Source organism: Palaemon carinicauda, chromosome 13, assembly GCF_036898095.1.
Source record: "Palaemon carinicauda isolate YSFRI2023 chromosome 13, ASM3689809v2, whole genome shotgun sequence".
Classification (NCBI taxonomy): domain Eukaryota; kingdom Metazoa; phylum Arthropoda; class Malacostraca; order Decapoda; family Palaemonidae; genus Palaemon; species Palaemon carinicauda.
The window spans coordinates 16,704,331-16,720,771 of record NC_090737.1 but is presented as its reverse complement, the minus strand read 5'-3'; the positions used below and the strand labels follow the sequence as shown (position 1 = coordinate 16,720,771).

The 16,441-nt window shown below is 41.3% G+C and overlaps 1 long non-coding RNA gene across 4 annotated transcripts in view; it reads right to left on the bottom strand.

Annotated features, from left to right (window-relative positions):
- Nucleotides 1-802: 802 nt before the first annotated feature.
- LOC137652188 (uncharacterized) overlaps nucleotides 803-16,441 on the bottom strand; it is a 35,448-nt gene continuing 19,809 nt past the window's right edge. For 2 of the 4 annotated variants that reach the window (XR_011046211.1, XR_011046214.1), the window contains 2 exons: nucleotides 9,528-9,637; nucleotides 4,990-7,544 (listed from right to left, as the gene is read on the bottom strand). This is a non-coding gene — a long non-coding RNA (uncharacterized lncRNA). The other 2 variants (XR_011046213.1, XR_011046212.1) reach the window with 2 other exon arrangements.

Here is a 16,441-nt window from a genome sequence, read left to right as displayed (position 1 = left end):
TCTCTCATATTGTAGTTCATCGGTTGTTACTTTATCTTGTTTCCTCTTAATTTATTTTTCTTGTCCTATTATCTTTTATCCAAAATTCTCTTTCTCTCTCTAGTTTTTTTTCCGTTCTTTCGTCATGTTACTTAGCCAATTCTGTTTCTTCCCATCTTCAGTGCATTTCTCTTAATTATTCTTGTTTGTCTGCCCCATTAGGCTATAAGTCCTGTAATCACATCTTTTTATTCTCGTCTGTTTGTCTCGAGAATCCTACTTTCATATTTTCGTTCTAGTTTAGTCTCTCCAATTATTCTTTTTTTTTTTTTTTCCCCCTCATGTTACATGTTACTTTGCCTATGTCTATTCAGTTTCCACAATTCCTCGATTCATTTCACGTCCTATTATCATCTTATTCTAGTTCGTCTTATTTTTTTTTTCTTTTTTGCTTGTTCTGTTTTCTCTTTCCTTATTTTATTCCACGTCTATCATCTTTTATTGTAATTCAATTGGCCTGTTATTCTCTCATTTGTAGTTCATTTGTCTTGCTACTCCATCTTTTGTCTATTGTTTCCTCCTCTCCTCAATTTACTACACATATGCCTTACTGGCATAATTGTCTTTATTTTATTTGTCCCTTTCATTCTTGTCTCTACTTCTGGCACTCTCACCTTTAGTATTATTATCGTCCCTGTCTCTCTTACCTTTTTTTAAAAGTATTCACTTCTAATTTTATTTCATTATCTCGATCATTAGAAATTTTCCATACAGGAAATAAATTAAAGCTATTAAAACTAGTTTTTTTAATGTCACATTATAGGTTAAAAGTAAGAAAAAAAAACAGCTTGCTAACCTTTGGAATCTGTCAAAATATAATAGTTAATCCCTTAATTATAAGTAAAGTTAAATGCTAAAATGAGAAAGTACAGTATTAGAAAAGTATTTAATGTAGTTTATGTATAAATATAAAAAATTATTATTTGCAAAACCTATTTTATAGATAATGATGTCATAATTTTTGTAATAGACTTTGTTGGAAAGAGACTTGTAATAGTGTTGAATAACATGCAACCTTTAAAAACTGTGTGACCTTTTATTTGAATTCACAAATACAGGTGATGTGATGAATAATAATGTAAGGACATCACTCCCTCCGTCGCTCAGCATTCTCATCGAATTCTCCATTTCATTTGAATTCTTAGGCATGAGCTTCGGCCTTAAATGTTCCCACACCTCGGTGTGTTTGTAAGGCAGTAGGATGAGCTTATCAGACATCTCAGCTTCTCACCTCTTCGCAGACTGACCACAATGGCGGATTCAACCAGCCCAACGGCCTCGCCTCTACGCCCAAAGTCAAACTGCCGCCGTTTTCTCAACACAACACCACTTCCTGGTTCCTGAAAGCAGATGTACTCTTCCGAGTCGCTAGGCTCAACGACTCCTTCCCCAAGGCCGACATCGTTCTCACCTCCATCCCAGAGGAGGTATTCGACAAGATTTCCCAATGGCTCGACGCCATGCTGGTCAAGTTTCCTACGACGACTTGAGAACGAAACGAATCGGTATCTATTCATTCTCTGTCTCAGCAAAGGCACAGAAGGTCCTGGATGTCGCCGGCAAACCCATGGGTGACACCTCTCCCGTTGAGGCGTGGGACGAGTTGACTGGCCTGCTAAAGCTTCCCAAGATCGACAGCAACGGCCGACGGCGCAAGATTAGCCTAGCTCGCGAGATTTTCCTTCAACGCCTGCCGCAGGACGTGAGGGCCCAATTGACGGACGCTGACACGCTTCCGATGAACGAACTCCTGTTGAAGGCTCAGAAGCTTCACGCCTTAGGGCATCATCAGTATCGTCTTCGTTCTCCTCCTTCAGCTGCTCTTCCAGAGACTCTTCAGCAACGCCTCCTAACGACGACGACGAGATAAACGCTCTGGCAAGGAGGAAAGCACTGCAACCGACATGTCAGAGCCCTAGGCCTAATCCAGTGTGGTGTTTCTACCATCAGCAGTTCCGCAGCGACACCAAAAAATGTAGGGCACCATGCAAGTTCCCTAGATGACGATGCCAGAAGCCATCTACCATCTTCGCAGCTGCAGGAAACCAAAGCAAGAATGGTTTTTATATCCTCGACACTGTCACAAGCCGACCTAGATCGTGGTCCCAGCAAAGACTCCCCCTCGCTCATCTAAACCAACGGGTCTCCCATACGGTGTTATGGGACTAGGGTCCTCGATATCTATCATGGGCTGTGCATATTCCTGGCCCTTCGCTGTGATCAGTCACCCCGTCCGCGGTGCAGATTTCCTTGCTCACCACGGACTACTCATCAACGTTGGAGGGAAACGCCTCATCGACACAGGAGAGCCAGTCCTGCCATAAAGTCCATATCCGCTGTAATGATGTAGCCCTACGCCAACCTTCAGCAGGAATTTCCTGATGTTTTCAAGCCTGAGCTCTGCCAATTGCCGGGATTTCCTCCAAGCACGGGATCTACCACCACATCACGACGACAAGACCTCCTACACACGCCAAATTCGGCTGCCTCCTGGCCCAGAAGCTGAGGGACGCCAAACATGCCTTTGAGGACATGGAACGCATGGGTATCTGTAAGAAAGCATCGAGCCCCTGAGCATTTCCCCTCCACATGGTAAAGAAGCCTGACGGTATCTGGAAACCTTGTGGCGACAAACGCCTCAACCTCATCACAATGCCCGACCACTACCCTTTGCCCAACATGCAGGACCTGGCGAATGCGTTGCAATGCGCGAAACACTTCATCAAGATGGATCTTCTCAATTCTTACTTCCAGGTCCCCGTATTTCCCGAGGATGTTCCGAAGACTGCTATTGTGACATCGTTCGGTGACTACACCTTCCCATACTCAACCTTAGGTCTACGCAATGTGGGGGTTGACCTTCCAATGCCTAATGGATAGCACCCTGGGTGACCTACCATTCTGCGGCTGCTACGTCGACGACATTCTGATATTCTCAAGGAGGAATACCGGAGGCATGTCTGCGCCATTCTAAAACGCCTGCAGGAGAATGGCCTAGTGGTACGTTTCGATAAATGCACGTTCGGAGCTGAAGAAGTGGACTTTCTCGATCATCGCGTGTCCTCGAGTAGGGTAAAACCCATGACAACCAAGGTGGACGCCATCAGGAAGTTCCCGACACCTTCGACCACCCGCCAACTTCAGAAGTTCCTGGGGGATGGTCAATTATTACAGGCACTTCATCCCCAACATCGCACAGACCCACAACAACACGCATTCACCAGGATAAAGGATGCCCTCGCAAACACCACCACCTTGGCTTACTTCGACGACAACGCCCCTCTGTGACTGACGACCGACGCCAGCAACGTCGCCTGTGGAGCTGTGCTGGGACAGCTCGTTGATGATTCTCCACGACTGTTGGCATTCTTCAGCAGAAAGCTGAAACCCGCCAAAACAAGATACAGCACCTTCGACAGGGAGCTCCTCACCGTCCGCCACTTCAGGCACATCCTGGAGGGCACACCCTTCATCGCGACGGACCAAACAAAATACAGACGCATGGTCCTCCCGACAAAAAACGCCACCTCGCAGCAACTGCCAAATTCGGGTGCACCATAAGCTACGTTCCTGGAAAGAAAAACCCAGTCGTAGACGCCCTTTCAAGGATTGAGATTGATGCAATCCACCTGGGAATTGACTACGCCGACCTCGCATCTGAGCAGTGCAACGACCAAGAGGCACAGGATCACCTGACGGGCTATCGACCAAGAGGCACAGAATCACCTGACGGGCCATCTGCACTCAAGATAACTGCAGTTCCCCTGGGGCTGGCAGGAGTAACCATCCTCTGCGACACCAGCACCGGCTGCCCACGTCCCTGGATTCCCGCTTCCTGCAGAAGGAAGATATTCATCATCATCCATGGACTTTCACACCCCTCAATGGGCGAAGACATGCATGAAGTAAGATCAGCTGTCACACCGAAACGGGGATAGGTGAATTTCCCCAACCGAAAAGGCATTTTGGTCACATCCACACTGACGTCATGTGACCTTTGCCGCCTTCGGGATGTCGGGGGGGGGGGGGGGGGGGGGGGGGAGTACTCTTAAGGACAGCGTTCAGCATTCTCATCGAATTCTCCATTTCATTAGCTAATTGCATATATTTGTTCTGCTCCCTCAGAGGTACAATTTCATGTATTTCTCATTTCGTTACATTATTTTATTGACTTGAAAATGAGTAGCACGTTTTCCTCCGATACTCAGAGGTTTCCTTGTTATCATGTTTGTTTATCCTTACTCTCACTATGCCCTGTGGCTAGTTTATATTTTATGCCTACTTACCTTAATTATATATGATTTTCTTTACATGGTGTTGTTTCTCTCCCCTTATTAAATTAGTAGTTATTGTTGGGATTGGAAGGCATTCTCTGGTACATTTTCACCGGGCGCCAGAGGTTCGACCCAGAAAAGGGATTTTGACGAAGGAAAAATCTATTTCTGGGGAGAGACCTGTGGCGCCCGGTGAAACCCTTCCCCTTATTTTACACGATCCCACCCTTTCCTTTCCAAGCCATCATGGCCAATACAGAAGGATGTTGTTCAGGTGGCGCTCGCGTCGTGGCGTGGGTGGTGCAGCGATGGGGGTGTGTTTAGGGCCTCTGTATCGGCCCATCCCTTTGACGAAGGAATTAACTAAATGGAAAACAACCTGTGAATAGTGGATTTCACGCGCCTTTGCTTTATACACAACACCCAAAAGGTGCTCGCGCGAGGGTTGTAACCTCAGCATTCCATGCTTTTATCTTTCTCTGGTATAATTGGAAGGTTTTATCAGAAAAGATATACAAGAAGGACTTTTCACCGGGCGCCACAGGTCTCTCCCCAGAAATAGATTTTTCCTTCGTCAAAATCCCTTTTGTACGTGTGAAGAAACTCTTTTTGTGGCGGTTGGTTCAAGCACGATGGGCGCCAGCGCGCATGCTACATTTCCCTCCGCACCTGTTTGAATAAACCGTCAGTTGTTGGTGATAGCTTGTCTCACTGTCCTTATAATAAAAACTAATTTTTGTGCTCCAAATGGAGAACTGAACTGAGCAAAAGTTGAAATAAAAAAGACCTTGAACTGAGCAAAGGTTGAAATACAAAAGACCTTGTACAATCAAATTAATTCACAATTTGGTTTGACAAAAATTCCCCATTATTCAAATTTACAAAGAATCTAACTTATATTACTGAAAGTAATGAGAATTGTGACGCACATGAACATTAATATAAATATAGAGAGAATTTATACCTTAAACTAAAAAACCTCACGTCAAGACACTGGGTTTAAGGGATGTTAAACTAGAACTATCAATCAACCGTAGATAAAATTTGTAGAGCCATTTGTGTTTATGAAACCACAAAGAACCGAAATGTTTCCTTTTTGGAATATAACCACAAAGAACCGAAATTTTTCCTTTTTGGAATATAACTACAATAATTGACTGAAATTACCTATTTCTTCATGAAAAATTTCTTAAATTAGATCTTAATCTTGGTAAAAACTAATAGAAACATTACTGGTGTCCTAAAGTTATCTCTTTCACACAACTACTTGAATAGACCTTTCATAAAACTTAGAATACTAACCGACACGTTCATTTTGTATAACTTAATCCTGGATTGCTTTTAATGAAAATTATTTGGCCTATGAAATTACTTAATTCTCTAAATAGGACTTTCAAGTAAGCAGTTAATCACTTCACAATTAAGTTTAATTACTGGTTTCTTTTTATATATTGCTTTTAGTCATCTAAAACTCTCCAACTTCAATTAACAAGTAAACTTTAACTAAACACCAAAAAGAACATTCTCTGCCATACCAAAACATCCGCAAGTAGCATTTTAAGATTATACAGTAACCAATTCACATTCCTTGAAGAATTATCTACTATAGGCCTATAACAACAAATGCCCTTAAGAACTACCTTTTAACTTGAATATAAATTCATATATGAAAAATTACTGTTGCTAAAGTAAACTTTCAGTGCAAGTTCCATACATATCAAAAATATTGATGACCTACCCTGTAGGCTTCTTTTTTATATAATTTCTATCCTGGACACTTAAAAGTACCATTACCAATTCATATTCTATAAGTTACAGCTTTGATCAGGAACATGCTAACAGTGTCTTGAAATAATCTGAGGAGCCAAAAAGATAATGCTCTTGAAAAAATACCTATTGGTATCTATACTATTAGTCTATGTTAAAAAATTATCAAGATGGATCATTTTCATAAACTTAATGCATATTTAAGACATTTTGCCTGAGTATTATGATAGATTCTCCAACCTATTCTTGAAATTTTCTCAAGAGACATTTAAATATGGTAGATTCTCCACTATATTTTTAAATTTGGCTATCATGGAATATGTTAAGTCAGTCAGTTAAATTCTAAATGCTCCAAACTATGCCTTGACATGTTATGAATACCTACCAAGGCTCAAGTAATATTGCAGTAACTGTAATATAGCAGTAACTTAAAACTTTAGAAGTCATTACGGATTCTATTCTAAGCTTCTCTTTTGTAGATTAAGCGATTCTATATAAAAGCTTTGAGAGTTTCAAGAGAATTCTGAACTGTAGATCCTTGTCATGAAAAAGCTCCTTTGATCATAGTCTATTATATAGCAAAACTAACAGCTATCATTTGCAATCCAGACAAGTTACCTGGTAAGGTTTCAAGTCACAAAACTGTTCTTAATTACCGCTACGAGATTTTGTCAAAACCTATAGATCATATTTTTCACAACTAATGAATTACCTGCTAGCCTGAAATTAACTATAGGAAAATGTAAAGTTCATTAATAACCCCTCGTTATTCATGAAACCTGAATGTTAATGAACTGGTCGATTTAACAAACCTCGTAAAAATCATTGTATCGAGGTAATTATCAAGCATTTGTTATGAAGATGTTGAAACTTAACATTACATATCAAAACTAAGATTTTTTTGGTGAATATGTAGGCTATCCTGATATTGTATATCTAACAGACATAACCAACTAGCTGTAAATGCATCCAGAGACAAGTGTCTGATACCTGATATTTCCTCAATGTAAGTCTGAACATACTGTATTACCTAGTATTCAAGATCCCAAGCATATTTAATCTATGAAATGGCATTGAGTAATTTTAAACTGGTCAATTGTTTGATAAGCATAATTACGACCATCCAAAACTTAACACTTACAACAAGCAAAAAAAAAAAAAAACCAGTCCTATTAGTAAATAATAGCGAAGCATTAACTAATTTTATGACAAATTAGCCTATTTGGGACTTGTGTCTCAGATACTCAAGCTATATGAGCTGAATTTTCTGTTGCAGCTCATCTATTGAAAATCTTTTACACCAAGAATTGCTTGATGACAATCTTACACCAGAATCTCAGGCCAAAAATCTTCAACACTAGAATCTTTTGAAAATCTTCTTTTACATCAATCTCGAAGACAATTTTCTTTGTTGGCAGGATCTTGTGTTCACAACACCACTCTCCACTGGAGATGTTTCAGGATCTGAGGAGTAGAGAAGAGTAGTCATGTGGCTCCCAACTACTGGATTACAAGGTATCAATGAAAATTACCCTAGATTTAGCCGGTTACAAGGTGGAGGAGAAAAAAAAAATGACAAGGTCCTAAGCTCTATTGGCCTACAGGATATTGGTTTTCAAGGCACAAGAGTAGATAAGTCCCTGGGACCTACCGGCTTACAAAATATGATGATAGACAAGGCTCTAAGATCTAAAGTCAAGATTTATAGGCTAACAAGGCACAAAATTAGAAAAGGCCCTAGATATATCAGCATATAAGGTACGAGAGAAGACAAGGCACTAAGATGTATCAGCTTAGGAGGCACGAGGGTAGACAAGGCATGAAGAGTTAACGGGTCATGAGGAACAAATGTAGAAAAGACTTGGATATATCAGCTAATAAGATATGAGAGAAGACAAGGTATAAGAAGAAAGGGTACACGAGTAGACAAGGATCTACCATATATTAGCTCATGAAAAGATATGAGATAATGCGAGGTATAAAAGATGACAAGGTACATGAGAATAGACAGGCCCTATGATCTATCAACTAAGTCCTAAGATTATCAGATTACAGGGTACGAGAATAAAATATCACAAGATTATCAGATTGAAGGATGCCCGAATAGATGAGGTCCTTAAATCTACTGGCTAAGAGGTAGCCTACAAGAGTAGATGAACTATGACCAGGTTATAAGTATAAGAGTATCTAGGCTCCTTTTGATGCAGGGGTTCAAAAAAGAACAGAGGCTTTAACTAGTGGCAAACAAAATTTAGTGTTGTAGGAAAGTTAATCCTAATCAATTTTTTTTTAGCTCCAATTACAGTAATTATAAATGTAATTATATTCTTGACATGTAAAATTTGCTTAAACTGGATGAAGGTTTCCTTGAGCAAATTTCAACCAGCATGAAAGTTAAAATTCATATCAGAGTGAATTATTACCATTATTACAGTACTGCCAATGTCAATGATACTGTCTCCATCATTGTCTCTAGCACTATCAATATTACCACTGTATTATATTATCCCTTTTACCCCCAGGCTATTTGGAACTTTCCAACCCTTTACCCCCAGGGGTTATTTTTTTTTTCACGCACATTTTGCAATATAATTTATTCAAATTGCTCTAACAGCCTTAATTTTAGTCAGAGGTTAGGTTGGTCTCATTCTTTTGGAAAATGCCTGAAGTTTCTGAAAAAAAAAAGAAAAAAAAAAAAAAAAGAAAAGCAGTTTTTTGCAAGGAACGTCCAGGGGGGTAAAGGGATGGGTTTTGTGAAACATACCAGTATGTCCTTTGGGGGTAAAAGGGTTAATACTACTGCTGCTACTAAGGGCATATGATCATACATTTTCCTCCACCTATGGTAAAATGTATCAGCACCATCAGAGGCTCTTCAAGTTACCAATTTGTTTGCCTTGGTCCTTCAAGTAAACCCTCTAGTGAACTCAATTATTCAACCCAAAAAAATCAAGCTTCTTAATGAATCCCAAAAATTCAAGATTTTTTCTTAATGAAACACAAAGGTGTCTGAATTTATAACATCATATTAAAGCCAACATAAATTAAAATCAGAAGACTCAGACATACTATGTACTCTAAAATTAGTATCTACTCTCAAAAGCTACAACTATATTTTACTCTATTAATGCTTGCACAGCTATAAAATTAATTCAACCAATAACCTCTAGATCTTAAAAGCATTACTATTCCATTTACATATTTTAATAATCAAATAAACGACAATAGCAAATCCCGTTATTTGTTATACATCTAATTCCCGACAGAAAATCTCATAAAAAGCTTGTTTATTCTATCATAATTCAAAATTTATACATCTTTAGTAAGTTTTATACTCATTCCCAGTTCAGTGGAACAGCTTTAATTTCACCCATGAAATGGAGATAAGTAGGGGGATAAAAAGATGTAACTAGAAAGAAGCCTAAAGGAACCAATTTGACATATTACCTTTTTAAGCAGTTTATCCTGACAAAAAAATTCCTTGATTAAATTTATCATACGATGACCAGGCCTTGTAACTATTTTCCTTACTCTTATATCATCCAAAGATGATCTTCCTGAAAGAAAAGTTTGCAATTAGATCTTTTTAAGCAATTGCTACCTAAAAATGTCATGTAAGATTTGTACATTTAATCATAACCATTTAAACCTGTTATGAAACATGAAATTTTGAAAAAAAAATCCTAGCTACAGTTGCGAAATAAATTTACACCAAGTGGCAATCTTTCAGTTTTAAATGAAGATCACTAAGGCAATGACTTCTCTAAAATGAAATGAGTCAAGTTTATGGTTGTTGAATGTAGGTAAAAACTACTATTAAATTCTAGATTCTTTATTCCTACCACTCAGGTTTACCCAAATATTCAAATTCTCTACTATTTAATACATATTTACGAAACACATGCATTTAGAATTGTATAATTTCCTAAGAAACAATTGTAGGATTCTATACTACTAAATACTCCAACACTTCCCATTGAAAGAGTAGATGACAACGGCATAAGCCAATAGTCAGGTTTGGAGGTCCATATATCGGCCTAAATCTGGTCCACCAAGCAGGTCCCCTAGTCACTTCTTCTTAATATATAAACATTGCTTAGATATTGAAACCATTCATCACTAGTTTTCTTGGTAATTTTCTCTAAATTGCATTTTAGCCTTGAATTTTTGCATATTTACTTCCTTGATAGACTACCTAAATGGCTTGAGGCCAGAAGTTTACTGCACTTTTCTACAACCTGGTTCCAGTAATCTATATTTATCCCTATCACCATGTGTTGTTCACAAGGTATGAGTGACTGGCCTACACAGTAATGTATAGGACGTACAAAACAATGAATGCAAAAGGGCATTTACAAGAGCCTCTACGTAGAAAATAGAGAATAAACATCTTAGGCTCATGGAAGTTAGAGAGATCACCTTCAAAAGAAGCAGAAAGGCAAGATACATAGCAGATACAAGGAATTGAAACTTGAATAGGTTCAAAGCTCTGTGATGAAGTTACAAGATAATCACAAGTTAGAAATTGGTAACATTATTTGCTTGTCAGCCACTAAAAATGTGTAAAAATAGGCTTAAGCTGCAGATGCATGGAATTGCTAAGTGTATCTCATTCAGTAATATAGGGTGTACTAATGAAAAACTGTAAAATGTAGTTAAGGCAAAAATAAGTGAAAATGGATACAATGAGAACATTGGCTGGGGTAGTACTGTTCTAAAGACAATGCATGTTGAATAAAATCAGAATATCCTTGTAATGAAAGGTTGAAATTCTAGGAAGAAAAGGTGGCACTTTACATAAGGTTGAAAATACACCAAAAAGTTATTACTTGAAGAATTTCACTACTATTTGGAAATAATGTTCTGTAAAAGTAAGTGTTAAGGCAGAAGCGATACAAGAGCTGTTACCGAGAGGAATTTTCTACCTCTGAAAAAGAAAAATGATATTTTAATTATAAAATAAATTTTTGAATATACTTACCCGGTGAATATATAATAGCTGCAACTCTGTTGATCGACAGACACATACATAAAAAACTCGCGAGCGATCGCTATGCAGGTTGCGGGTGTGCCCACCAGCGCCAACTGTCGGCCAGATACCACTCTCGGATGTAAACAAAACCTTCAATTTCTTCTCATCCCACTGCGTCTCTATTGGGGAGGAAGGGAGGGTCATTTAATTTATATATTCACCGGGTAAGTATATTCAAAAATTTATTTTATAATTAAAATATCATTTTTAAATATTTAACTTAGCCGGTGAATATATAATAGCTGATTCATACCCAAGGAGGTGGGTAGAGACCAGAGTTAATTATGTTTACAGCGTATAAGCTAAGAGTTTTTCCATTTTGGCAGTTATCAATATAACAAAACCAAAATAAATAGGTACCTGGTGAGGAAGTTGACTTAGACGATTACTCTGCCTTGTAAGTCTGTCTTCCTCACGGAGCCCAGCGATCCTCTTAGGATGCTGACAGACTCCCAGGAGCTGAAGTATCAAGGGCTGCAACCCATACAACAGGACCTCATCAAACCCCTAATCTGGGCGCTCTCAAGAAATGACTTTGACCACCCGCCAAATCAATCAGGATGCGAAAGGCTTCTTAGCCTTCCGAACAACCCATAAAACAATATTAAAAACATTTCAAGAGACAGATTAAAAGGATATTGGAATTAGGGAAGTGTAGTGGTAGAACCCTCACCCACTACTGCACTCGCTGCAACGAATGGACCCAGTGTGTAGCAGTCCTCGTAAAGAGTCTGGACATCTTTTAAGTAAAATGACGCGAACACTGACTTGTTTCTCCAAGAAGTCGCGTCCATAATACTTTGCAGAGATTTATTTTGCTTGAAGGCAACGGAGGTTGCTATATCTCTAACTTCGTGCGTCTTAACCTTAAGCAAACATCGGTCTTTCTCATTCAAGTGAGAAAGAGCTTCTCGTATTAAAAAAATCTGATAAAATATGACAAAGAATTCTTTGACATAGGCAATGAAGGTTTCTTAACTGAGCACCATAATGCCTCAGATTTCCCTCGTAATGACTTAGTACGAGCTAAATCGAACTTAAGAGCTCTAACAGGACATAATACTCTTTCCAGTTCGTTGCCTACGATCTATGATAAGCAAGGAATATCAAAAGATTTAGGCCAAGGACGAGAAGGCAGTTCATTTTTTGGCCAGGAAACCAAGTTGAAGTGAACAAGTGGATTTTTTCTGTAGAAAAGCCGATGTTCTTACTGAAGGCATGAAGTTCACTGACCCTTTTAGCCGAAGCCAAGCACACTAGGAAAAGTGTCTTGAGGGTGAGATCCTTCAGGGAGGCTGAATGTAATGGCTCAAACCTGTCTGACATGAACCTTAGGACCACGTCTAAGTTCCATCCAGGAGTTGCCAAACGACGTTCCTTAGAGGTCTCGAAAGACTTAAGGAGATCTTGGAGATCTTTATTGTAGGAAAGATCTAAGCCTCTATGTCGAAAGACCGAAGCCAACATGCTCCTGTAGCCCTTAATCGTGGGAGCTGAAAGGGAGCGAACATTTCTCAGATGTAAAAGAAAATCTGCGATTTGGGCTACAGAGGTACTGGACGAGGACACAGATGCTGACTTGCACCAGTCTCGAAAGACTTCCCACTTCGACTGGTATACTCTAATGGTAGAAGCTCTCCTAGCTCTTGCAATCGCACCGACTGCCTCCTTCGAAAAACCTCTAGCTCTTGAGAGTCTTTCGATAGTGTGAAGGAAGTCAGATGAAGAGCGGGGAGGCTTTGATGGACATTCTTTACGTGGGGCTGACGTAACAGATCTACCCTTAGAGGAAGACTTCTTGGAAAGTCTACCAGCCATTGAAGTACCTCGGTGAACCACTCTCTCGCGGGCCAGAGGGTAGCAACCAACGTCAACCTTGTCCCTCCGTGAGAGGCGAACTTCTCCAGTACCTTGTTGACTATGAATGGTGGGAATGCATATAAGTCCATAAAAGACCAATCCAGTAGAAACGCGTCTATGTAGATTGATTCTGTATCTAGGACTGGAGAGCAAAAGATTGGTAACCTTTTGGTCAACGAGGAGGCAAAGAGGTCTATGGTTGGTTGACCCCAAGAAGCCCAAAGACTCTTGCCCACGTCCTTGTGGAGGGTCCATTCCGTGGGTATCACCTGACCCCTCCGACTGAGATAGTCTGCCAAGACGTTCAAGTCCCCTGGATGAATCTCGTCAACAGGGAGATGCCTCGAATTCTAGACCATAAGAGAAGGTCCCTTGCGATCTCGAGCAGCGTGAAGGAGTGTGTGCCTCCTTGCTTGGAGATGTACGCCAAAGTTGTGGTGTTGTCTGAGTTAACCTCTACCACTTAGTTTCGAAGACGCTTCCTAATATCATCAAGGCCAAGTGGACTGCTAATAGCTCCTTGCCGTTGATGTGCATGCTCTTCTGACTTGAGGTCCACAGACCAGCGCATTCCCGACCGTCCAGGGTCGCACCCAACCCAAACCCGACGCGTCTGAGGACAACAAGTGGTTTGGGTTCTTGACTGCTAGGGATAGTCCCTCTCTCAGACTGATATTGCTGTCCCACCATTTCAGTCATGCCTTTATTGGTTCGGAGACTGGGAATGATACCGTCTCTAATGTCTTGTCCTAGTTCCAGTGAGAGGCTAGATGGAACCGGAGAGGCAGAAGGGGTAGTCTCCCTAGTGAGACAAACTGCTCCAGGGATGAGAGAGTCCCTACGAGACTGTTCCAACTCCTGACTGAATAAAAGTTTTCTTTTCAGCATTAGTTGGACTTCGAGCAGGGCTTGACTGCGAATCTCCATCCAGAAAAATAGAATAATCTGGGATGGGATAAGTTGGGACTTTTAGGTTGACCACAAGTCCCAACTCCCTGGCCAGACTCAACGTCCAATGTAGATCCTGCAGACAGTGAAGGCTGGACGATGCTCTGAGAAGCCAGTCGTCCAAGTACAGGGAGGCTCGGATCCCCGATAGCTCGAAACTGGTACCCCACATTCCTGAAAACAAACCTCAGAAACGGTTGGGAATCCGGGTGTATAGGAATGTGGAAGTATGCCTCCTGAAGGTCGAGAGAGACCATCCAGTCGCCTTCCATAAATGCTGTCAAGACAGCCTGGAAGACTTCATCGTGAAGTTTGTCTTGACAATGAACACATTGAGCGCACTTGCCTCTTACGTACTCCTGCAGTGAACATGGCAGCCAAATCATGGAGCCATCCCTGAGGGACTTGTTCCTGCAGAGAACGTGGCTGACAGATCATTGGAGCCATCCCTGAAAGCCTTGTTTATGCATGACATAATTGTACAGCAAAACTTCAAAGGCTCGAAAACAGCTGTGAAGTTGACCTGTAAAATCTTGGAGCGTCTCATGGCCAGGCGCCAGGGAGAGTATGAGGTTTGAGAAGTCTATCAGGGCAGAGGCAGGAACTCCCAAGCCGAGAACTTCTCTCGTGTCATATCAGACTCGAGCTCTATAAACCAGTTTAAAAGAAGGGAAAGCAAAGGCTGTATCCCCCAAACTCCTCCTGTTGATAAACCAGTCGCCTAGCAAACGTAAAGCTCTCTAGGAGAGCGAGAGAGCACTAGCTTATAAAACAACGGCTTCGAAGTAGCTAGGCCTAGTGTAAACTCTTGACATTTAGGCGAACGAGGAGCAGCAGTTACAAAAAGATCCGGACAAAGATCCTTAAAAATCAGCTGATTTATTTAAAGTCCATAGAGGGCTAAGCAGCTTTGGGCTCCTCTCTGTCTGACAGAGTCCTCAAGGGAATATCAGTAGGAGGGGGAACAGCAACTTCCTCATCTGAAGGAACCTTGTCCGATAAAAGCTGAGTCTCAAGCAAGGGAGAGACCTACCGTGGTGGCAATGCTTTACAAGCAGAGTCCACACGCACTGGTGCATTAGTAGCGGACCAGGACGCAACGTCATGTAACTGCTTGACAGTCTGTGAACTGTCAACAACAACAGGTGCGAGAGACCAGGACGCAACGTCATGTAACTGCTTGACAGTCTGAACTGTCAACAACAACAGGTGCGTGAGGACGCACAGCGTCCACTCGAGACTGCTTTGACCGCCTAGACTGAGCAGTCAAAACAACTCTAGAATGCGGAGGTTGACGCTCAGCGTCAAAACAAGTCAACTCCGATTGTTAGCGAACGTCCTGAACGTCAACCGGAGCATCAGCAAGTGGCCTAACGTCCAAATGTGGCTGAAAATCCACACGAGACCGCATCGAGTGTGGTTCTAAACAACCTGACTGACGTGACTTAGCTACGCCAACGTCAACAGGACGCACAAAGGAACGTTAGGGTGGCTGAAAGCCAGGATCTCGATGAGATAAACGGCTAGGCTCAACGGACTTATCGGCAGAATAGTCTTCCATAAGGGAGGCAAGCTTATTCTGCATGTCTTGCCGTACAACCCAATTAGGATCAACGGAAATGGTTGCGGTAAGAGACGAGGGTAACGTCTGTGACCGCAAAACCTTGCCAACAAAAAGACTCTCGGAGTCTGTGTTACGCTTTTGTTAGGCGGCGAGCAGTCTTCCGATGACTGCATAGGGTCAGAGCTGTCCTAATGGCTACAACCAGGACGCTGGACCTGTCCTGAAAGGACTGACTTTCGCTTAAGGGCCTCGAAACCTTGTTTCAGGTTTCTTATGCGAAAAGCCTTCGGATGACGAGGAGAAAATCGTCTCTCTCGCCTTATGGTAGGGGTGATCTTGGTAAGATACACCCGATACCATAGAGGGAACGTCTGTTCGCTGATCAAGGCCTCTCGAACCCATAAGTCGTACGACATTACTTCTCCCCTGGGCTTGGGAGCTTGCAAGAGGTCCCGGACTAGGCGAACGACAGGCACGAACAGACGAACCCTCGGTCGCAACACTGATAACACTTTGCGCAATATCACTTTATCACTACGATTTTCTGTTTTGCACTTATTTCACTGAAATCGAAACTTTTACTGATTTCTACCTGAAGCACGCAATTCTACCCTCATCAAAAGGTAGTAATTGCAAAATCAGTCGTATAATGCAAGCACATTAATACCAGCAAAAAACAGTAAACATATTTTAAGATAAAAAATTCAGTGGCTGGGGAAGAGACTAAACACTAGTTCATTCAAAACTACGTTTTCAATCTCTCACCGTACATTGCCTGGGGACGAGAATAAAAAACTAAAAACGTTTTATCCTTTCTCCCCGTACAGACTAGGGACGAGAGAAACTCGAGAACAACGTTACCCGCTTGAACGGAACGTTTTCTCTCCTCTCTCTCCCTCCGTCTCTATCTTTCTCTCTCTCTCTCTCTCTTGATTTCGCACCTAAGAGAAGAGCCCA